The following is a 24,812-nucleotide window of genomic DNA, read 5'->3' as shown; positions in this document are numbered from 1 at the left end:
ACTGCAGCCCACCAGGCTCCTCCGTCCATGGGATTTTCCAGGCAAGAGCACTGGAGTGGGGTGCCATTGCCTTCTCCAACTATACCACTACCCACATTAAAATGCCCAAAATCCAGAACACTGACATCATCAAATGCTGAAGAGAATGTGGAGCAACACGAATTCTCATTCATTCCTGAAGGAAAGCAAAATGGTACAGTCACTTTGGAAGACAGTTTACAGTTTCTTACAAAATGAAGCACATACAACCCAGAAATCAGGCTGCTTGATACTTACCTAAAAATCTAAAACCTAATTACTGGCCGCACAAAAACCTACACACAGATGTTGATAGCAGCTTTATTTGTAATTGTCAAGCTTGGAGACCAAGGCGCCTTCAGCAGGCCTGTGAATAAACTGTTGCACACCCAGACACGCCTGCGTGCCTGTGTGCTCCATCTCTCGGTTGCTCTGACTCTTTGCGACCCCGTGGACTGTAGCTTTCTAGGCTCCTCTGTCCATGGGATTCTTCAGGCAAGAATACTGGAGTGGGTTGTCACGCCCTTCTCCAGGGGAACTTCCCAACCCAGGGATCAAACCCACATCTCTTACGTCTCCTGCATTGGCAGACGGGTTCTTCACCACTGAGCCACCTGGGAAGCCGTATATCAAGACAACGGGACATTATTCAGAACTTAAAAGAAATGAGCTATTAAGCCACGAAAAAACACGGAGGAACCCTAAGTGAATATTACTTAGAGAAAGTAGCCAATCTAAAAGGCTAGTTTCTATACGACATTCTGGAAAATCTAAAACCATAGGGACAGTAAAAAGATCAGTGGTTGCCAGGGGCTGGAGTGTGAGGCAGGGATGAGTAGCCTAAACAGAGAATTATCAGGGCAATTAAAAAGTCTGAATGGTACCATAATGGCAGATACATGTCTTTATATTTTCGTACAAGCGCACAGAATGGAAAACACCAAGAGTGGACTGTAAGGTAAACAATGGATGTGGGGTGACTATGATGTGTCAGTGCAGAGTCATCAGTTGTAACAAATACACCACTGTGGTGGGGATGTTGATAATGCGGGAGGCTAAGCATGTAGAAATGGCACCCCACTCCAGTACTCTTGCCTGGAAAATCCTATAGACAGAGGAGCCTGGTAGGCTGCAGTCCATGGGGTCGCTAAGAGTCGGATATGACTGAGCAACTTCACTTTCACTTTCCACTTTCATGCATTGGAGAAGGGAATGGCAACCCACTCCAGTGTTCTTGCCTGGAGAATCCCAGGGATGGGGGAGCCTGGTGGGCTGCCGTCTATGGGGTCACACAGAGTCAGAGATGACTGAAGTCCATGTAGAGGGGCAGCTGGTATATGGAAAATCTCTGTACCTTCTCAATTTTGCTGTTTCCCTAAAACTAGTCTTAAGCAAATAAAGTCTTTTTTAAAAAAAAAGAATATGCAACTTGTCCTGAATTCTCTTGTTCATCTTCGGACACTAGCCTAGTAGCTGCATGATCCCAACATATTTAACTCCCTAAAAGATTGTATCAGTGTTTGCACACAATTTATTACTCCAAGGAGGCCCATGTTATTTACAGACCAAATATAAACACTTTCTCGCCATATGAGGTGGGAATCTTCTCTCTCTCTCTCTCTCCCTCTCTCTCTCTCGATCTCGCTCTTGCTCTCGCTCTTGCTCTCACTCTCGCTTTTGAGTCGCTAAGTCGTGTCCAACTCTTGCGACCCCATGAACCGCAGCCTGCCAGGCTCCTCTGTCCATGGCATTCTCCAGGCAAGAATACTGGAGTGGGTTGCCATTTCTTTCTCCAGGGGATCTTCCCGACCCAGGAACTGAACCAGGGTCTCCTGCACTGCAGGCAGATTCTTTAGTGAACGTTTTCTACAAACTGACCCAGCAAAGATAGAACTTCTCAAATTCTTTTACATCGCTTCTCAGTATAATTTGTGAATACAATTTCCAGTAGAGTGGTAAAGACAGCATGTAAATGCAAAAGTAACCATTTAACGGTGAGAGGAAACAAGTATAGAACAAAGGACTTTAAGATTTAAGGCCGTCAGTCTCTTCGGTAGGTGGTATTTGGAAAGTTGGACAGCCACATACAACTAAAGTCAGATGACTCCTTCACACCACACAGAAAAATTAACTCAAAACAACTTAAAGACTTAAATATAAGACATAATACCATGAAACTCCTAGAAGAGAACATAAGAGAGGCAAAATATTCTGTGACATAAACCACAGCAAAGTTTTCTTAGATCAGTCTCCCAAGGCAAAAGAAATAAAAGCAAAAGTTAATGAATGGGACCAAATCAAATTTATGAGCTTTTTCACAGCAAAGGAAACCATAAGCAAAACAAAAAAGACAACCTACAGACTGCGAGAAAATACTTGCAAACAATATGACCAACAAAGTCTTAATTTCCAAAATATACAAACAGTTCATACATCTCAATAACAGAATAAAACAACAACTCAATCAAAAAATGGGCAGAAGACCTAAATAGACATTTCTCCAAAGAAGACAGACAGAGGGCCAACAGCACATGAAAAGATGCTCAACATCTCTAATTTTTAGAGACATGCAAATCAAAACTACAATGAGGTATCATCTTACTCCGGTCAGAATGTACATCATCAAAAAGTCTAAAATTAATCAATGCTGAGGAGGGTGTGGAGAAAAGGAAACTCTCCTACACTGTTGGTGAGAATGTAAATTGGTTCAGACACTATGGAGAATAGTATGGAGGTTCCTTAAAAAACTAAAAATAGAGTTATCACACGATCCAACAATCCCATCCCTCTAGGTCATCACAGAGCTCCAGGCTTGTCTCCCAGTGTTTACAGAGCAGCTTCTCACCAGTGATCCATTTTAACCACAGTAGTGTACACCTGCTGATGCTACTTTCTCCATTCATCCCACTCTCTCCTTGCCCCACTGTGTCCCCAAGTCCATTCTGTACATCTCCGTCCCCATTCCTCCCTTCAAATGGGTTCATCAATACCATTTTTCTAGATTCCACACACATGCATTAATATACAATATTTGTTTTTCTCCTTTGGACTTCACTCTGAATAACAGGCCACCTTACTAGAACTGATTATGGCAGCCCAAGCCAACTAAGTGAGCACATCAAAGTACCACTGAGTTTGCAGGAAGCTTCCAGGGACCTGGTTTGTACACTTTGGTCTTCGAGAAGAAATAAAACACAAGAACAGATAGTGCTGGTGCTCTATTAGAGTGTCTCCCTAATCATTTCAGAGAAGAAGAAAGAAGGAAAAAAAAAAAAAAACCGACAGTGGAGAGTGATTTACTGCCAGTGAGTCATCAATTCACCAACTGAAGCTGAGAATGCTGGGCCAGGCCAGCAGAGATAAGAGCACGGCTGGGGTCAGATACTGAGTGATGGGACAGCCATAAGGGGTGGGAGGCGGCTGGCGGAATCTTCTTTATGTGTGATGATAGTAGCCGGGAACAGAATGGTTCCCTGCCAGTGTTGTTCATAGACCAGAAGATTTTTCGAATCTCCATTCAACCCCAAGATCCTCACTCTGCCTCCATTACATGAAACGTTCCAACAGATGATGACAACCTGGCTTCACAAAACACAAAAAAGGAGAAATTGGCCCAGAGCAGACAGCCATTACCATAAAGTTTAAACATTAAGGTTATAAAATAAGTTATCTACAGAAGGCAGGCAGCAAACATGCAGACAAAAGGATTCTCATGAGGCCATTGGTGCATCCAAATGATTGACAATGAGGTTATAGCTAATTAGAGCCTGTAACTCTGCAATAAACATACTCTCTTATTTAGAGGTCTGACTTCATTTCCTTGTGCTTTTGGGAAAGGGTAAATGGGAAAGATCAAGTTAAAAGGTTAATTATCTATAATCTGTAAACTTCATCTCTTTAACTGAAAGAGATTTTTTAAAAACAAAGGGGAAGGCAGGCACCCCAACATTTAAGAATATCATAAAACACTCTTAACCAGAAATCCATTTACAGAGGAAATGTCGGTGAGAAAATACAGACTACAGATTTGAACTTCCAGGACATTACAAACAGTGAAAGGAATAAATGTTAAATTATCATAGGAAAAAAACTGACTTCTGATGCTCCATGTATGAAAAATAAACATCACTTATTAAGTTTGAACATCTATGGAGGCAAGATTTTTAGCCTTGGGTGTTAATTATGGTTGCGCCACTGATGCAGTCTAGAGGAAGTCAGTTCAACTCATTTCATCCCCAGGGACAGAAAGCATCCACAAGTTCATGGAGTAATGAATTATCTCCATTTTACTATTCAACTGAAACTTTGTGCTACATTAAATAAACTGGCCAAGACTGTACGATCCACTATAACAAATCTCTCTCTTGTACCCTTAAGGGCTGAGCGTCAAGAGAAGTTTAACACTAAGCCTCCAGGAATTATTTTAAATTGTTTCCATCATTAATTTTTAAGGGGAGAGGTTGTAAACTGGTTAATAATCATTCCCTGTGGTTATCGTGGTTTTGCAGAATTTCACGAACTCATGGTGTGTTTAGCAAGACTTCCCCACTGGTGTGTAGTTGTGCCAGTTGTCACAATCTATTCATCATTATCTATAATAAGTAATATCGACAAGTACCACTGTGATCTGAGAGGTCATTAGTTTGCTCAGCCTCTGATGGGTATGAGGAGTCATGAGGAGGGACAAGGATGCCAGCCAGATAAGTCCTGGACACACAAAGGGATTATTCTGCCATAACATAGTAGCATAAATGAGGTGTCCTCGCTGAAAGGTTGCTACTGAACCACGAAAGATGTTGGGATTCTTGGCCTCTGGAGAAGAAGAATTAAATGCGGGGCCAGAGACGAGGCTTGATCGCTCAGAGCTTTTGTGTAATAGAGTTTTATTAAAGTATAAAAGGGATAAATCTTCTGACATAAACATCAGAAGGGAGCAGAAAGAGTTAGTGTTAGCAATGGAATTATATACTTTTTAATTACTTATTCAGTTCAGTTCAGTCACTCAGTCGTGTCTGATTCTTTGTTACCCCCATGAACTGCAGCACGCCAAGCCTCCCTGTCCATCACCAACTCCCGGAGTTTACCCAAACTCATGTCCATTGAGTAGGTGATAGCATACTACCATCTCATCCTCTGTCGTCCCCTTCTCCTCCTGCCTTCAATATTTCCCAACATCAGAGTCTTTTCAAAAGAGTCAGCTCTTCGCATCAGGTGGCCAAAGTATTGGAGTTTCAGCTTCAACATCAGTCCTTCCAATGAATACCCAGCACTGATTTCCTTCAGGATGGACTGGTTGGATCTCCTTGCAGTCCAAGGGACTGTCAAGAATCTTCTCCAATGTGTATAGCGGACTTTTGGACGCAGAGGGAGAGGGAGAGGGTGGGATGATTTGGGAGAATGGCATTGAAACATGTATATTATCATGTAAAAAAAAAAAAAAAGAATCTTCTCCAGCACCACAGTTCCAAAGCATCAATTCTTCAGCACTCAGCTTTCTTTATAGCCCAACCCTCACATCCATACATGACCACTGGAAAAACCATAGCCTTGACTAGACGGACCTAGACTTGACTAGACAGCAACCTAGATGCTGTCAAGGTTGGTAATAACTTTGCTTCCAAAGAGTAAGTGTCTTTTAATTTCATGGCTGCAATCACCATATGCAGTGATTTTGGAGCCCAGAAAAATAAAGTCAGCCACTGTTTCCACAGTTTTCCCATCTATTTGCCATGAAGTGATTGGGACCAGATGCCATGATCTTCGTTTTCTGAATGTTGAGCTTTAAGCCAACTTTTTCACTCTCCTCTTTCACTTTCATCAAGAGGCTTTTTAGTTCCTCTTCACTTTCTGCCATAAGGGTGGTGTCATCTGCATATCTGAGGTTATTGATATTTCTCCTGGCAATCTTGATTCCAGCTTGTGTTTCTTCCAACCCAGCGTTTCTCATGATGTACTCTGCATAGAAGTTAAATAAGCAGGGTGACAATATACAGGCTTGATGCACTCCTTTTCCTATTTGGAAGCAGTCTGTTGTTCCATGTCCAGTTCTAACTGTTGCTTCCTGACCTGCATGCAGGTTTTTCAAGAGGCAGGTTAGGTGGTCTGGTATTCCCATCTCTTTCAAAATTTTCCACAGTTTATTGTGAGGTTGTAAAGACCTTACTAGACCCACTCCCATAATTTACATTTTAAGATAACAGGATTAGCCAGAAGGTTTTTTCCAGAGACTGTCCTCAAGCAGAATACATTATTGTTATATAATCCTAAGGAATGTAGAAGGGGGGAAAATTTTGTCCTTTCCTCCTCCTTGAGAATTCCAGACCCCTTTCTCCTAGGGGACACCCAGACTTCTTATCAACCTGCCTAGGAATTGACTCTCTCACTCACCAACAGAACTTTTATGGTCTTACACACTTCTGGAGGCAGGAGGTCCAAAATGAAGGTACTGGCAGGGTTGTTTCCTTCCACATGCGAGAGAAGGCTCAGAACATGTCCAGTCCTCGTCGCTGGTGTGTAGATGGCCGTATCCTTTCTGTGTAACTTTACATCATCTTCCGTCTATGTGTATCTTTTTCTCTATACATGGCAATTTTTTTTTTAAGGACACTAGTCCTCTTGGACTAGGAGCCCAGCTTAAGACTTCATCTTAACTAACTACATTGCAATGGCCCTCTATTTCCAAGTAAAGTCACATTCTACAGTACTGGGGGTTAGGATGTCAATGTACAAGTTCGGAGGAGACACAATTCAACCCATAACAACGTCCAGGAGACAACACTTATGCCAGTGAGTGGCTCCTACTTTCTGAAGCTCTGGTTCGAAACAGGCACTAAGTATCCATCATTTTGAATCATTGTATCCCTGTCTTGATCTGCTAAGGCTGCCATAACAAAATACCATAGACATACATGTTCTCAGATCTGAAAGCTGGACAGCCCAAGGTCAATGTCAAACAGGATCTGGTGTCTGGTGAGGACTCTTCCTGGCTTGTAGGTGGCCATCATCACACTGTGTGCTCCCATGACCTTTCCTTAGAGTGAGTGTGGAGAAACAGAGCTCTGGGGTCTTTTCCTCTTCTCATAAACACAGCCCTTTCAGATTATGATCCCACTTTGATGACCTCATTTAACTGTTATCACCTCCTCACAGGACCTTCTTCCTAATACAATCACATTAGGACTTAAGGATTCAACACATGGATCTGGGGCATGGTGGGGGATACACAATTCATTCCATTTGTTGTTGCTGTGTTTAGTGGCTAAGTTGTGTCTGACCCTTTGCAACCCCATGGACTGTAGAAAACACTGAAGAAGGCACAGCAGTGTCCACTATTATTTACCATTAGCTGGTATTTCCAAAGGGCTTCTGGTTCTCAGAAAATATTAACTTGAACTTACCCTGGTCTTTGAAGCAATGGGCAAGTGAGAGAAACAAAACTTGTAGGATTAACAATGGACAAGGGCCCCGTGAAGCCAGGTTGTTTAATGTTGTTTAGTTGCTCAGTCGTGTCTGACTCTTTTGTGATTCCATGGACTATAGGCCACCAAGGTGCTCTGTTCATGGAGTTTCCCAGGCAAGAATACTAGAGTGCATTGCCAGTTTCCTTCTCCAAGGGATCTTCCTGGCTCAGGGATGGAACCTGTGTCTCCTGCATTGCAGGCGGATTCTTTTACTACTGAGACACATGGGAAGCCCAATTCATTCCATAGCAATCCTTAATGGAGGACACTATTATCTTCATTTTACAGATGAAGAAACTGAGGCACAGAGAGGTGAACTCCTAGCTCCCACAGCTAGAATCAGTGTAAAATGTCAGTTAGGTTGATTTCAAAGAAAACATCGATCTGTCTACCATTACTGTGTAACCTAAACTCGGACCTAATAAGAGAAAAGGGAATTTGGACAGTCTTTGCAGACATCTACAACAAGCAGACAGGCACGACCCACTCTGATTGGGGTCCTGATTTCTTTCCCCACCACACACTTTACATCTCTTCCCCAGCTCCTGGCCCAACGTGGATCTGGCAAGCAGGGAGACGGGATTGTGGAGACATACACCTGGGACAGAGATGAGTTTGAATCTCTTTTTGACTTCTTACTCTGATGCAAGGCAAAGGGTGTAATTATTCTGTGCCTCAATATCCCTCCCTCTTACGACCACAGTAAGGACTGGAAGAATTAATATGCGTACGGAGTTCTAGAACTGGGCCTGGCATATAGTGAATGCTTTATAAATGTTCTATTCAGTCGCTAAGTTGTATCTGACCCTCTTCGACCCCATGGACTACAGCATGGCAGGCTTCCCTGTCTTTCACCACCTCCTGGAGTTTGCTCAAATGCATGTCCATTGAGTCGGTGATGCCATCCAGCCATCTCGCCCCCTTCTCCTTTTGCCTTCAATCTTTCCCACATCAGGGTATTTTCCAGTGAGTCATTTCTTCACATCAGGTGGCGAAAGTACTGGAGCTTCAGCTTCAGCATCATTCCTACCTATGAATATTCAAGGTTGAGTTCCTTTAGGATTAACTGGTTTGATCTGGCTGCCAAGGGACTCTCAAGCATCTTCTCCAACACCACAGTTGAAAAGTAACAATTCTTCAGCACTCAGCCTTCTTTATGGTCCAACTCTCACATCCGTTATTATTCTAATCATTCTTTTCTGAATTACAAGATATAGGGGAAATGCCTTAAGAATAAGCCTCAAGAAGAAGGTTTAAGAAAAAACCTTAAGAATAGAGGTTTGGGGGCCCTTCCATGGCAGGCCAATTGGTTAAGATCCTACACTTCCACTACAGAGGGCACTGGTTCAATCTCTGGTCAGGGAACTAAGATCTTGCATGTCTCACAGGGCAGCCAAAAACTTTTTTTTTTTTTTTTTTTTAAGAATAGAGGGTTTTAAAGTGCCCCAAAGTTCCTTAACCAACCTGGGCCATCTATAAATTAAGGACTATGTCATTTCTAGCTTCCACATCATCAGGCACCCTACAGACTAACTGTCTAACATTAGCTTAATACAAACTATTCTAAAATGTCTCCTCCCTCACTCTGGGATAGAGATCCAACTATAGGAGACTTGCGCTGAAATCCTACCCTGGCTGCTGTCTTAGCCACAAAAAAGTATGAGTCACGTGGCGGGGGTGGGGGGCGGGGAGTCCATTCCTGACTTTCCCCTCCTCTTCTCCACCTCCTCCCTCCCCCTCTGATGTCTTCACCTTCCTTCTTAAGGTCGAAGAGTTTATTGAATCGAGGCTCAAAAATGAGTTACTCAACTAGGCTTGCAGTATACACGTGCCATGTGTTAGAATTGACTGTATTCATTTCCATCCAATGTGTCAAACGACCCGCTCCAGGAAAATGCACCCCCGCCCCAACCATAGGATGGGAAAGAATGAAAAGAGAGAGGCAATGAAAGCAAAATTAAAAGTGAAGTTCCTTTCTGCTCCAGGAATGTGACCTTAGAGTGAAAGGGAGGTGGAGACGGCAAGGGAAAAAATGTCGGTGCGGTGAGGTCAAATTTAAAGAAGGTGGGATATCCTGAAGTATATATACATGCGGGTAGCGGGCAAGGCACGACTATACTTAAACCCCAGAACATTCCCAATCCCAAATCCTGAAGAGGAGGGGTCAAAGCCAGAAATCACTTGACCCTTTTTTCCTATTAGGGACCCGCTGGCCTCCAGGTATTCTGTTGGGGGGAAGAGAAGTCTTCCACTTGCTCCCGCGTCTTTCTCATCTGCCAGGATAGTGTACAGACAGCCAGGCCACCCAGCAACTTCCCCTCGGCCGCGAACTGAAACGCTCATTTGAATGCGTTTCCTTTTCATTCAGAACAAAGGTTGGGAGTCCGAGCCTTGCAGCGCCTGGGCCGGAAAGTACACGACGTGTGTCGAGAGCAAACACACACACACACACGCACACACACACACACACACACAGCCATACACACAGACACACACACACGCACACACTGAGAGACAATGACCCACGAGAAAGGGAAAGGGGAAAACACCAATCCCGCGCTGGGCTTTTTCGACTTTTCCTTTAAAAAGAAAAAAAGTTTTTCGCGCTGTAGGTTCCAAGAACAGGCGGGAGGGGGGCAAGGCGGGGAAGTGGGGGGGTTTACAGAAAAGGCGCCTGGTCGGTTATGAGTCACAAGTGGGTTATAAAAGGGTCGCACGTTCGCAGGCGCGGGCTTCCTGTGCGCGGCCGAGCCGGGGCGCAGCGCCACTGTCCCGTCGGGCCGCCTCCGGCCTCGGGGACGCCGGCGCAGCCCAGCTCAGCGGCGATCACGCGACGCGGGGAAGGAAGGAAGGTAACGCCGGCTTTGCCCCGGGCTGGGACGCGCCACAACGCGGCGGGCGGGCGGGCGGGCGGTAGGACGGCCGGCGGCTCCCGGGTTCCCCCGCCGGGCGCCGGGGGCGGGGGCGGCGCGCACGTGGCCACCACCTGGCGCCCGGCCCGGCCCCGCGCGCCCGCCGGCGGCCGTCCGAGGGGCGCCGTCCCGGGGACCTCGCCCAGGTCATCACGGGGCTAGGGATGGATTCCTGGTCGGGGGGAAGGGGCGAGGGGAAGGAGGGGTGCGAAAGACCCGGCCCTCGGCTTCTCTCCAAAGCTCCCTGAGTTGGTAGGAGAGATGCCGCCGGAGACGTGGCCCTGGGCTAGCTTAGCTAATGGGGCGGCCGGGCAAGTGTGCAGGACAGGCTTGAGGGGCAGGGTGGCTTGGCTCAAAAGGGACTGCCTTCAAGACAGGCGCCTTTTCTATTTTCTTTTGAAAAATAACTACTAATATACCTTCATTTTATACAAGTTCGAATCACAACGTCGTAGGTATCCAGTGTCCTCATTTAATAGACGTGAGGACCGAGGAGAAGGCGTTTCGGGAGCTTTTTTTTTTTTTTTTTTTTTGCTTTGCTTCCATCGTGGCAAAGTGCACTTGGGCAGAGCACGTTGGTTAGCTTTATTCCTCCCGCTCCCCCCCCAAAAAAAAACCGTGTGTGTCTGCCCTCCATGTATTACAGCTCCCAAGGGTGACCAGATCTGTGAATGTTCTGTCATCTAAAATAGGCATACGGGATGATTACGAATAAAACGTAACCTGGAATTACTGAAGTTGATAACTGACAAAGATGTAAGTTAGAATCCAGTCTTTCAAAAGGAGAGAACTGAGGACCAGAGAGATGAAGTTACTTTTCCAACATTACACAGCAAATCCAGGATCCCAAGCGATTGGAAGAGGCTAGGGGTATCTAATCATGCTCACAATTTAGCTTATATTTTGTGTCAGATAGGTGAGGTTAAGTAGAGGCATACTTTTCATATGACCTCATGTAAAGTTGACATAAAGCTTAAGTTACTCTCTCTATTCATCCCTCTGAAGTAGTGCCTCTGATATATGGCTTTAACATAATGAGTCCTGTAACTGACTAGGGCAGCTAAACTTTTAATAAGCACCGGACTGAGCTTTTAAAAATGGATATGTGTAAAGTATTTGTCTATCTTCGGGAAGAGTAATATAAGTTATAAAGTTGTCGAGGCAATTTCCTATTATCTAGTTTGATAAGTCACAGTGATAGGAATTCGGCAGGGTGGATGGTGGTGTCCCCACTCTGCCCATGAGGACTCGTGGCCCTGAGAGCTTATGTTTTCTCTGGTAAGGTCATTAGGTCCTTAATGTAAAGATATAAAGCCTGTTTTCAGGTATGGATGTGGGATGTTGGCGGCAGGGGAGGCGGAGAACCAGGAGAATTTTACCTCCATTTATGTTTGGGTCCCTTTTACTTGCTGTCTCCCTTTCAGGGGACCAAAGCACATTTAGGAATTAGTTCTACTGCATTGACTAGTCAGTAATGGCTGGTAGTAACCGGGTTCCCTCATCCAGTGGGTCAGCTGCCCCAGCCACAGAACCAAGCTTCCTAACCACACCTCTTGATAAAGAGAAACCTGAGCACTGACTGATACCGACACTGTTTCAAGGCAGAACAGTGACATTTGCCCAAATTTCTAGTCTGGTTTTTACCTAACTAATCATGTGTAAGAAGTGTAACTTCTTGGCCTTACAGAAAATCCCAGATCCCTGAATGCCACTGCTATGCATGCAATTCAACTGCAATAACATAACTAGCTAGAATGTGCTGTGAATTCTGTCATTCTGGGCTTTCCAATCACAAACATGGAAAATTAATAACCTTCATCTTTCTGCTTCTGTCATCAGATCAGTCTTCTGTGAATCAAAAAAGCCACCCAAGAAAAAGTTCTAACTTTTGAAAAGTTTTTTCATCAGCTGTTTTATGTCATGACTAAGATCTACCGTTCAATTGAAAGGAAGTTTTTCATATCAAAGAAATAGTTCTTTTTTTTTTTCCCCTGTGTCAAATCTCATGGAGGTTACGTATGCTTTTCCCAGATTTTTTTTTTCTTTTTTAATGTGCATGCTCACACACAATTTTACATTCAGTGTCAGGAGGTTCCAGGCTTCCTTGAATCTCAGCCATGACCCTCCTGGGGGTGGAGTTTCATAATCTCTTTTAGACCTAGTAGGACTAAATAACTGGAGTGATGGAGACTGGTAGGAGAACTCCTCCTTGCTCCTGGATTGAGCACCTCTGTCTTGACACATTGGCATCTCTACAGTTTTGTGAGGTCACTGGCCACTGCCTAGATGAAGGTATTGATTTTAACACCTTTGTTGTTTTGATATAAGGCCTTCTGCCTTACAGGGCAGAAACCTGGTATGGAAAGAGCACCAACCTGGGAATCATGGCAGGTTTCTAAGTCCCAGCTCTGTGTAATTCTTCTAATCTCTATAATGGGTGGCTGGGATGAAAGTCATTTCCAAAGTCTCCTAAGCTGATGGAAATTCTCTGATTCCAGTGTGAGTACCTTTTCACTTTCATATAGCTGCTAAGACCCAGCGGGATTCAGTGAATTCATAGCCTCTATATCTAAAGAGAGTAAGTACCAGTGTAACTAACAAGAGAATGTATGTTTGCCTTTCACCTATCTCACTCCTTCAAAACTGTCACAAGTTGGCTGAAATTGGATAGAATAAGAAAATCGTCAAACATTTCTTTCTCAAGGAAAAATATTGAAACTTTAAAAGCCTCTTTTTATCCTACCTTTTCACTACATCATATATATGTATGTATTGGGCTCCCCAGGTGATGCAATGGTAAAGAATCTGCCTGTCAATGCAGAAGATCCCCTGGAGTAGGAAATAGCAACCCACGCCAGTATTCTTGCCCAGAAATTCCATGGACAGAGGAGCCTGGTGGGCTACAGTCCATGGGACCGCAAAGAGTCACAACTAAGTACACACACATATATGTATTACTTTATTCTTTGTGTATATATATATATATATATATATATATATATAGCTTTATCTCTGACTCTTAAGTAAATGCAGCATTTTAAATTTGAGCACTGCTATATAATTCTCTCCTGCCATGAAACACTTAGGCTGTATCCATCAGTCTTGTCTTTGGGCTTACAACACTCAGGTCTTCAAGCAAAACCACCCCAAAAGTGCATCTCTCCTCAAATGAACACGCCACACATCTGAACAGTTCAGCCTCCTCACTCACAACTCCAGGACTCACAGCAAAGTAGAAACGCACTTGGAACCAAAAGGCACAGTTCCCTTAGGCAAGATGACACACTAGCCGGAAAATGAGGCTTAACATCGGTCAGGGGCCATAGGCTGTGAATACGTCTATTTTAATGCTAAAAAATTAGCATGGGTCCATGAGGTTAAAGAACTGGCAGAAGGAAAGATTACTGAAGTCTATCAAACAGCTAATTTTATGAAATTGTGAAGCTGATGCTTGAATAAGGACAATGACAATGATGTTTTTTGTCATGACTTCATAAATGAGAATGTTCTATACACACGACTGAAGCGACTTGGCAGCAGCAGCAGCATACACAGTATAGGTTCCTAGCTGTCTTAACAGGTTTTTCAATAACCTCTAATTTGTATAATGATCCGGGTATACAGTAGTAAATGTATCTTGACTTGTACTTTTAAAACAAGTGCAACATGTAATAAATGTACAGAGACTTACGGGCACTCAGCAAGTATTCATGACTGATGTTAGTACCGTGGCTCTCACATCCCTTGTGATGATGAGCCTAGCACCCGACAAATGCTTTACGTTCATCCTGTCACTTCATCTACACAGCAGCTAAAACTTAAAGAGCTCAATTCAACTGCCAAGTAGCACACAGCTAGTCACATTGCTGGGGTTAGGGATGGAACCCAGGCAGGTTGAAAACAGCAGACCTTTCACTGAGATTTAGTCATGGTTAGCATCTGCGCCGTCTGCGCTATTTCTCTCTGTCCCTCTCCGCCTCTCTATGTCCGTATCTATAAGCAGAGCTAGCATCTCACTTCTAAATGTTTTGGCATGTTATCTCCTAAGAATGAGGAAAATAAAACAAGATTATGGCATCCAAGTGTGGTTCAAGAAAAACAACAGGAATAGAACCTAATTTTTATCTGCAACTTCAGATGATCATATCTGGTAGAATTCTCCAGCTTTATCCATTAATGATTATACTTTGAGCTCCAAGCCTAGGATCTTCTCAATGTAAATGGTCCTTTGTTGTTGTTCACTCAGTCGTGTCCAACTCTTTGCACCCCATGGACTGCAGCACAGCAGGCTTCTCTGTCTTCACTATCTCCGAGCTCGCTCAAACTCATGTCCGTTGAGTTGGTGATGCCATCCAACCCTCTCGTCCTCTGATGTCCCCTTCTCCTGCCTTCAATCTTTCCCAGCATCAGGGTCTTTTCCAGTGAGTCGCCTTTCGCATCAGGTGGCCAAATTATTGGAGCTGTGGTCCTTACTCATCTGGAAAACCAACAAATCTCACCTATTTTCACATTTATAAGCTTCTACTACCCTAACTCTCCAAGAACCTGCTTATTAGTTAGATCTTACTGAAACGCTCCCATGCCACAGCCAAGCCAGATGGGCAGACCGAAATGCCTTTGGAGGATTCAGATTGAGCTTTTAAAGCAGTTACTGAGCGCAAGCAACAAACGTATCGGAGTAAGAGCCAGTCCCTGCCCTCAGGCGCACTCAGCACTAGGGAATAAAATAATCACCACGGTGCAGTGAGGAGTGCTCTCTCTCAGCACCCAGAGGACTGACAGCCTTGGGGTAGACAGCAGGGAGGCTCACAGCAGAAGACAGAGAACCCAGCCTCCAGGAGTTTCCGTTCTGCCAGAGAAGGAAGGCAAGGTGGACGAATCTATCCCTGAGCAATTGGAATGGGACTGTCTGGAGGCTGAGCGTGTGTATGAGGGTGTGCCTAGATCTGATGGCTTCGTGTGGAGCAGCACGCATAACACTCGCTTGGTGTGTTAAGGCTGAGTAAAAAGGTATGAGGTGCAGAAGTAACTGGTATGGTCTTTGCCTTGTAACCCAGGGTATCCTATACTTGTCACATCTTAAGAAAAATAAAATTTTAAATGGACAAAACTAAACAGTTCCCAGAACTTGCTCAGTTTGTCTCACAAACTGTAGCTTCTTGGTACACAAAATTTTCCTTGTCCTGATGGTGTATAGAGATAGAAGTTTATGAACTGTGGCTCGTAGACATAGAAAAGCTGATTTTTCCTATAATGGCAGACCTAGGGGACCCTGTACATACAACTAACAAACAAGTTATCCATAGGAAGTGTTAAAGGAGGTGTTTTGTTGAAATTCAGTGTTGACAATAAGCCCTGCAAACTCAGATGCACAGAGGAGGCCTCCTGGAAAAGGTGACCTCAAAAGGATGGCAAACATCCAGTGCTGATAACCACCACCCCCTTTTCTTTTCCCTGAGCTGGGGGAGGTGGAGGGAAGGGAAGAGAAAAGATGTTGAAAATTAGCTATAAGTGAAAAAGAGAAAATTTATGATTCAGATTCTCTTCTGGACATAGGATCCTTTAAAGTTGAAGTTGTTAGGTATGTGGAAAACCTTGTGTGTCCATAGGAAGGAAGGATTCAGGGCTATGATTTTCAGCAGTAGAATGCATCCTCGCTGAGTTCTCTCCTTCTCACCCCTGGTCTTTATCCACGTTGGTTTCATAACATTTTCTGGAAGTTTCAGCCCTGAAGTTGAGCCAGCGTGAGGTCAGGGCGTGGAGGAAGCCCCCTCTGTGAACACTCAACCTACTCCTCCTGCTTCCTCCGCAGAATGACTCTGGGAGCAAATATATCTAACCTTTTCTTTTTTCCCCCCACCATCTTATCTGAAGGTATTAATCACTGTCCATAATAGAACTACTGGAAAGGTTACTTAGCCTGTAAGTTCCAAAGAAGTTTCAGTGAAAACTTCCTGGTTTTAAAGTTGGGAAAAGCAGAATACTACTCTAAGGCTAGTATTCTTCCTCATGTGCACATTCACAATTAAATGGTCCCTCAGTATAATGCTTCCATGGTGATCCTGTGTACCCACTCTGGCTTTCTTCTGAGACAGTTCGAAAGTATGCAATACTTAGTCTTATGCGTTAAAATCATTACTGGCCTATATCTTTAAAAACACTCATTCTCTGAATTTCAGAAGACACACAGGTATGTTCTAGTAAAGTTGGTTCATGTGCAAACCAGTCTTTTTTAGTCAAGAGCTCTTACTTTAGAAAAAGCAGGTATTTTCATTAAAGAATTCTTAATTAGAACTCAAGAAAAGTGATGTTAGATTTTTATGGAAGTAAATGAAAGAAAATATCATGACATAGTTTATAATTGTTTCCCAGCAAAGGATTATACAGGGAATTTTCCTTAAATGTAAACTTAATGATATGAAAAGTAAATTTATTATTCATCAAGAGGTCAGAATATGGGTTATTTCTGCAGAACAATCTGTTTTACTTTTAGAAGATGCATTTGTGTGCTTTATTAGACATGTCCCTAGTTAGATACCATCTCATTTGGTAGCAGGTCACATCATCAACTCCTCTTACGATTTTCTTTTGTAACTTTTTTAAACAGAGAAAGCAATGTACTCCTTGGGCATCAATCCCTCTTTAATGATGGAATGCATGTGAACTCAAGGGGAACATAATCCTCTTTGCCCCATTTCCTGACACCACAGAAGTTGACTTAACTCTAAAATCAGTTACTGAAATGTAACACGGAATACTCATTTTCTACAGAAAGTGATTAAAAAAAAACAAAAAACTTCAAAGATACACACTTTAGAAAGCCAGTCACTTGAATATTTCTTTTTGTCACCAAGTATTGAAGGTTTTTATGAAGAATTATTGAGAAATCGAACACTTTTTTGCAGTTTTATAATACACAGAGGTTGAAACACAGAGGACTGAAGTAAATCTCAGGTGATACTGTTTTCAATACTGAATCTGTGACTCTTTTAGGCTGGACTTGGAAAGGAGGAGCTCTCGGATAATTGAGGGATATCTTTCCTCTAAATCACTCTTTATCCCCATTGAAACTTACCCACCTTGGCCCTCTCTCTGTCCTTGATCTCTGCCTTCAGAGATGACTAGCTAACTAACCTAATAAGCAAGTCTATATTGAGGTGTCCATGCAGGGGCTTCAATGCCACCTTTCTCCTCCTTCTCCAAATGACTGACTTGCATTTCAAGGACTTTTTAACTGAAACCTTACCTGCCATCTTGGCTCTCCTACCAAAGGCAATGGTTCTCATGGTAAGAAATTCAGACACAGCTAACGGGAAGGGAGACACTATGATGCAGAATCTTTAGAGGGCAGGTCCTTGGAGCATCATGTGTGCAAGCACCCTAAGTCAAAAGTTAATCAAGAAATTATTCTTCCAAAGATGAACAATGACAAGTATAGACTTTCTCGGGATATTGATTTTTTATATACTTCACCATTTAGTTTTATGACTTAAATCAAAACAGTGACTTCAAAACATAGGGTAAGTTCTGGTGGGAAAGAAAATATATGCTTTCTTATGCACTTATATGCTAGTCACTTTTAGTGAGTAGATCCAAATAAGAATCAACATTGAATTTCATTTTAATGGTTATGTTTTTTACTGGTATATAAGAAAATTTTTTAAAAATGGGAAAATAAAGAAGTTATCTAAACTTAATCATTTTAATTTTCAAAAGTGTAATTTCATTATTTTTCACCTATTAAAATGGTTTTGGAGCTAGAATTTGTATGACTACATCAATATAGGATCATGCCTTTTAGTAGAAGTAAGTGTATATTCACTTTGTAACAGCAAATTAATAGTATCAAAATATCTGTACCTTTCATGCTGAGTAAAGTGAGAGCTGTCCCTGATGGCTTGGTTATGAGAGTCAATCACTGTGACTTCTTTTTAAAGAAAACTTTATAGCATGCAGTTGTTTTGATACGCAAATATTAAATGGTTGGTGCTGAAAATAAGCAAAATAAGAAAACGCAGAGATATATAAAATTGTGGAAGGATCTAACTTATAATTCACGTGTGAAGAGATCCTTAGTGACAAGCCTAACATATTCTACTCTGAATATATACAGCTGATTGTCATTCCTGGCTAATCAGTAAGGTAAGAATAAAAGGATATGTTGAAATCATATGCTCCCCTAAAAAAAAAATCCTTCAGTAAAGCATAACTTAAGGGAACTTTCCCCAGAGTGCTGTCTTCAGGTTAGATCTGACTACCAGAGGAAGAACAGGTCTGTCATATAATGAAGGATATCTATTGTGGTTATTTATCTAGTGCAGGTAATGCTGCACTTTGGCAGATTTTAACTCAAGGAGTGGTTTTGACACTCGATTACTAAATAATTGGAGAAGGAAATGGCAATCCACTCCAGTACTATTGCCTGGAAAATCCCATGGACAGAGGAGCCTGGTAGGCTACAGTCCATGGGGTCGCAAAGAGTCGGACACGACTGAGCGACTTTTTCTTTTCTTTCTACTAAATAATAAATACTGTCAGGTACTATATTAAACTTGGAACCTATCTTTGATAGTGGTAAAAAAAACCACCTGCCAATGCAGGAGATATAAGAGACTGCAGGCCCAATCCCTGAGTCGGGAAGATCCCCTGGAGGAGGAAATGGCAACCCACTCCAATATTCTTCCCTGGAGAAGCCCATGGATAGAGGAGCCTGGCGGGTTGCAGTTCATGGTGTCTGTCGCAAAGAGTCGGACACAACTGAAGCAACTTAGCATGCAGGCATCTTCAGCTGTGCTATAGGCAAGTTTATACTCATAATGGGCATTTCATTGTGTCCGTAGGCCTAAAAGTATTGTGGAGCGAGGGGTCTGAAGTAGATCTTTAGAAGAATCCCAGTCAAGACCTTCACTCCAATTCATATTGTGTAATCCATATAAACTTCTTGGTATTGATCTATACTGCACATCACGCTGGTTACAGTCTTTTCAAATGGTTAGCCTCTGTAACTATTGATTGCTGGGTCTGTAATTCTTCCTCTGCCACTCTACCAGCTGGGTGGCTATTCTAATTCCAGAATAACACCACTTCGTTTTTTAATACCTCCTGACATCATCCTGTGCCCAATGCCTTGGCTAACTGACTAGGCTTTGTTGTCTGTGATCACTAATTTCCACTCAGATGCATAGCAGTTCTGTCGTTGGCTTAGGTTCTCCTTGCAAGCCCAGGCGAAAACAGTGAAAGTGAGCAGTTTTGTCTCAAAGTCTGCTGACTATCCTTTTAAAAATACTAGTCTGAGATAACTTCTTCTGTACTTGGTTTATTGGGATTAATGCTTTTCCTCTCTCATTATGTTTTAAGTGATATTTAGAAGTGTGCAGCATACTTGGGGGCTTCCGTGGTGGCTCAGACAGTAAAGAATCGGTCTACAATGCACGGGACTTGAGTTCAATCCCTGGGTCGGGAAGACCCCCTGGAGGAAGGCAGGGCAGCCCACTCCAGTATTCCTGCCTGGAGAATCCCCATGGACAGAGGAGCCTAGGGGGCTACAGTCCACGGGGTCACAAAGAGTCAGACACGACTGAAGCAACACAGCACAGCATAGTGTGTCTGGACAAACTGCACAGTTTTAGGAATTCATCATGCCTGAGGGGTCTCTCTAGATAACACAGTACCACAATTTCTGTCTGAATACTGAGAACAAAAGGAGACCCGTGTGACACTTTTATTTCTGCATACCTTTAGTGCTTGAACCAATAAAAAAAATACAGTTCGTTAGAGGACTTCCCTGGCGGTCTAGTGGTTAAGACTCCACACTTCTCACTGCAGGGTGCATGAGCTGGATCCTAGGTCAGAGAACTAAGGTGCCATGTGCTATGCTGTGTAGTAAAAAAAAAAAAAAATGCTATTAGAATTTTTAATACAGTATTGTGAAAACCACTGCCACTTTTCTGAACACTCACATCGGGCAATTGTAAAACAAGATGAAAGAGAAAAAGACTCTGATTGTTATACTAAATATATTTCATTTCATACCTATGCTCAGATGTCATTTTAAAGACCAGGAGTAAAATTTATGGGAAAAACAGTATGCAATCAGTTCACCTTAAAAACAAATTAGACACAGTTCTTGAAAAGAAGGTTGAATTGTATTGACTGGAGGAAGTAATGTTGGGATATTAATGTACATTTATTGAGCATTTACTGAGTCCAAGGCTCTGTGAAGGGGGGAAAAAGTCCTTATCTTTACAACCTTTATTGACTGAACATGTTAAAAAAAAAAAAAAAAAACTAAAATCCTGAACTGACATCACTGAATTCAGAGTTCTTCATCTTTAATTCATCTCAGAAAACAGCAAAGTTCAAGAGAAAAAAGAACTATCAGTAAGAATGACAAATTTCCTTGGTCTGGAAATTTCCAAACCACGATATTCTGCCCTGTCAAAATATATTCATTGGGGAATTTTTAACTTTATACACTTCTTTTGAACTTAATCACAATTTCACATCTAGCTGGTTTCATGATTAAATAAAAGAGAAGGTGATTCCCCTCTTGTGCTGAAGGCAACCACACACTTGAATGATACTCTAACTTCTAGGTTCTGCTGTAGTAACACTGAAACCAGAAGCTTGTGGGAGAAATGTCACTGTATCTGAGAGAATAAAATCAGACCCTGACAGGAAGTAGCAAATTCATCTTTTTCTTTTTTTAATCCACTCTGCTGAAGGCAAATAGTCTGAAACCCAGCACTCTGTAAGTCATACTTCCTTTACGTAGATCAAAACCAAAGCCACTGGTAGTGCTTTCCCCTAAGGAATCTCTAAATAGAAGAGGGGGCCATCTTATGATGAATTCATTTCTAGACAACACCTCCACTGCCTGTATCATATCTCCTGAAAAAAGAAAGAAAAAAAAAAAAGAGGTCAAACCACAACTATCTATTACAGAATGAAAATCTAGCCCGAAATCTACCTCTATAAAACAAGTTAACTCAGTTCTAATCTTTATAAATCACTGAGTACTATTTTTAATATTTTGGGCTTTTACTTAAATTACCCACTTCCTAGGAGAGATATAAATCAGAAAAGATAGTACTATGTCAGGATGCAAAGTCTCTCCTTTGCATTTCAACATTTTGGACTTTGAAGAGTGCTTTCAGTTTTGTTATAAAGAAGATGATACGTACGTGTGAATACTTCAAAACTACATTAGAATTTTAAACAAATTTTAAAATAGTCTTCAAATACACTTAAAAGGTAAAAATATCATCCTTTAGTTGCCAATTTATCTATGCTTTTCCACAAATGACTAACTAGGACTTAATGAACTCTTTCCCTTAAAAAAAAAAACAAAACTGTTTTTACTTTCAGATTTATACTCTGAAACTCCAGCTTTATAACTGCATGTGTGTACACGATCATCTTTCTCTCTCTTGCAGGTGGCACAAACCAGGAAGGGGACATCTGTGGTTTACGTTCTCTACACCTCATCCTCCGAGTGCTGGAGGCTTGCTGTGGGCTGTGTGCTATTAATGCTAATCGTGATAGGGGTTTTTACCTCGGACTGACTCCTACATGTTAGCATTAACAGGGCATGGCGCCTGTTACGAGCGTTCGCATGGAACAAACTGCTGCTGTGGGAGGGTGACAAAGCTTGAGTCACCCTGCTGGATCAACTCCGACTGCAGGCTTTATTATTTTCTGTTAATCTTTATCTGGTCACTGGGATGTTCTACCTTAAATTAAGTTGTAAGAGTAAGGTCATTTTAAAGACTTAACAGCCATAGCCTGAATGCCAGTAATTTTACTTTAATCCTCAGGCCCACATCTATATTTTCAGTGGAAAATGTATTCGTGCCATTTTAAAGTTATGATTTGTTCGTTCTGGTTATGAAACTGTTCATAAACACTTTCAGCAATTCAACTGGAAGAAATACGGACTAAACACATTCTGAAACAAGCTTCCAGAATATCTTTGTAACTGAAAATTAGGACTACTACTATCCACTAGTTACATCACGGATTGTCCAGAAATGTGTTTTACAGATTTAGAAATTGATGTTTTTCCCCATGTAATAACTCTATTAGATAACTTTATGTAAAATGGATATTTTGAATCTTAAGGGGGAACTGAAAGGCTATGACAATTTGTTTTTTAAAAATGAAATATTTTTAAAAATTAGTATGGTAAATGACATCTGAGAGCTAATCTGTTTTTCCCTACAAGACATAAAGATTTAATCAAAAACGTCTTATGTGAAATTAAGTCCCAAATGTAGCTTCAAATTCAACAGCTTGGCCACATAACATTGTGGGGTAAGAGAATCCACTTTTCCTCTCAGCCTGTTTCTCTTTCCACAGAATTGGGCTCATACTTTATAATATTGGTATGAGGCTTACATGAGATAGAGAACTTGTTTGTAAAATACAGAGTATAAAATATAGCATACATTAATGTTATAGTAAAATTAATCCAAGAACTAATCCCCCTTTGTTAGTGAAAAGCTAATGATTTGATTACAGAATTTTTCACGTTCAGATTCCTATGCAACCTTTCTCCATAATTATAGGACTACATCTCTTACATATATGTAGCTAATTATAACTGTTAGCATATTTAATGTGTATTTGTATTAAGCAACTCTTTTCAACATTTTTGTCAAATGGGTTATGCACTCTAACCAAATAAACCTCTTGAATCTTTAGTTGATTTAAAATAATTGTCATAGTCTTTTTTTCTTTTGCAAAGTACAAACTGTAATTTCAGAAGCTATTTACACAAGAAAAGACAATGGGAAAAAATTATGAGAATATTAAGGGGAACATTCCTGCCTCCTAGGACACAGTATTCTCATCTGAGGGCATCCCCTTGGCCTGTCCCCCATTTCTGTTCAAGCTATGTCTGCTGCCAAGATAAATTTCTCCTGTTAACCCTTGGAGTGAACATTGGACTCCATGGAGCCCCTACATAGGTAGGTCGCACTGAAGGGTGTTTCTTGGGACTGTTCATCTCATCTGCACTGCTTGGCTACAAGAGGAGTCCTTGTTTTGATTCCCAATTCTTCAGAACCCTACCTACAGCCACCAAGACCCAGAGTGTTAAGGCCTGGAATACAGTAGCATTACCTTTCTGCTGTTATGATGAAACACTACGAACATCAAAAAGGCAGATTTTAAAACCATGCTGTGAAATGCTCCATTTGAAAAGCACTAGAGTAGATGAAACTAAGGGGAGTGACTTAATCTAAGCTTCAGCCTCCTCATCAGTAGAATGATAACTACATTTCATAAGGATGACAGGCTTAAATGAAAGTGTTTGTATGGTATCTACTATGCATTGTGTTAAATAAACACTAGCTTTAAGACATTTAAATTTCAGCCTCTACGGTGAGTGATCTACCGTCACAGATCTCCCCAAGGACAGAGTAACTTCAGTTTAACTGTAACCCCATGATGACCACTCAGAGAACCTAGATACTGCAAGGGCCACTGGGTTTTCTCTTAGACTTCTAGTTCCTGATCTCCTGGTCTCAGATGGATCTGATCAATATAGTCAGTCATTTCAAAAATTCTTGGAGCATGAGTAAGACTGGGTGTGCATTTGGATTGGAGGGTGTGTGTGAAAGTGACAAACCAAATGTGGCTGAACTAAAGGAGTGTTCTGGAAAAATGAAGGCCAAGGGAAAAGGAACCCAATTTTATACACTGAATAACAACTGAATGAAGCACTACATTATGCAGGACCTGATTTCTTATTTTAAAACACTGAAGTATGTCAAAAGGGTTGTCTAGGATCTGACTCTCTTTTCCAGAAACTTGCTAAATTAAAGACCAGTCCTTTCCTATTCACTGTTGGCAGCCAGATAGACCCAGTAGATTAAAAATAAAGGGGAAAATGTAGACGAATTAAGGAGAGAAGTGAATTTGTGTTTTAACTAATCCAAGTCTTCCAGTGTTAGTCTTTGGCTGGCTAACACACACGTGCATGGTAAGTCACTTCAGTCTTATCTATTTGCGACCCTTGGACCCCAGTCCCCTAGGTTCCTCTGTCCATGAGATTTCTCCAGGCAAGGATACTGGAATGTGTTGCCCTGCCTTCCTCCGGGGGAATCTTCCCAACCCAGGGACAGAATTCACATCTTAACCTCTCCTGCATTTGCAGGCAGGTTCTTTACCACTAGCACCACCTGGGTTAACACATATGTATTCCTAAGCATTTAAGTAACAATTTTGTTAGGTGCATTTCTCAACTATCATCCCAATGATGTCTTGTCCATCTTGAATCACTCTTCCACCCTTCTTTGCAAAACTCAGGGGTTTCCTGGATCACCAGCACTTAACACACTGAATCCTAATTTGTTCTGGTGTGTGGATGATTGTACTAGAGGAAGCGGTACCCCTGATGGCCCATCTGCCATCTTGCATT

The 24,812-nt window shown here is 42.0% G+C and overlaps 1 non-coding gene across 1 annotated transcript; it reads left to right on the top strand.

Annotated features, from left to right (window-relative positions):
• MIR155 (microRNA 155) lies at positions 21,896–21,994 on the top strand. Its single transcript, NR_129604.1, has one exon. It is a non-coding gene; the product is annotated as a microRNA 155 (primary transcript).

This window comes from Capra hircus, chromosome 1, assembly GCF_001704415.2.
Source record: "Capra hircus breed San Clemente chromosome 1, ASM170441v1, whole genome shotgun sequence".
Classification (NCBI taxonomy): Eukaryota; Metazoa; Chordata; class Mammalia; order Artiodactyla; family Bovidae; genus Capra; species Capra hircus.
This window is presented reverse-complemented; position numbering and strand designations above follow the sequence as displayed.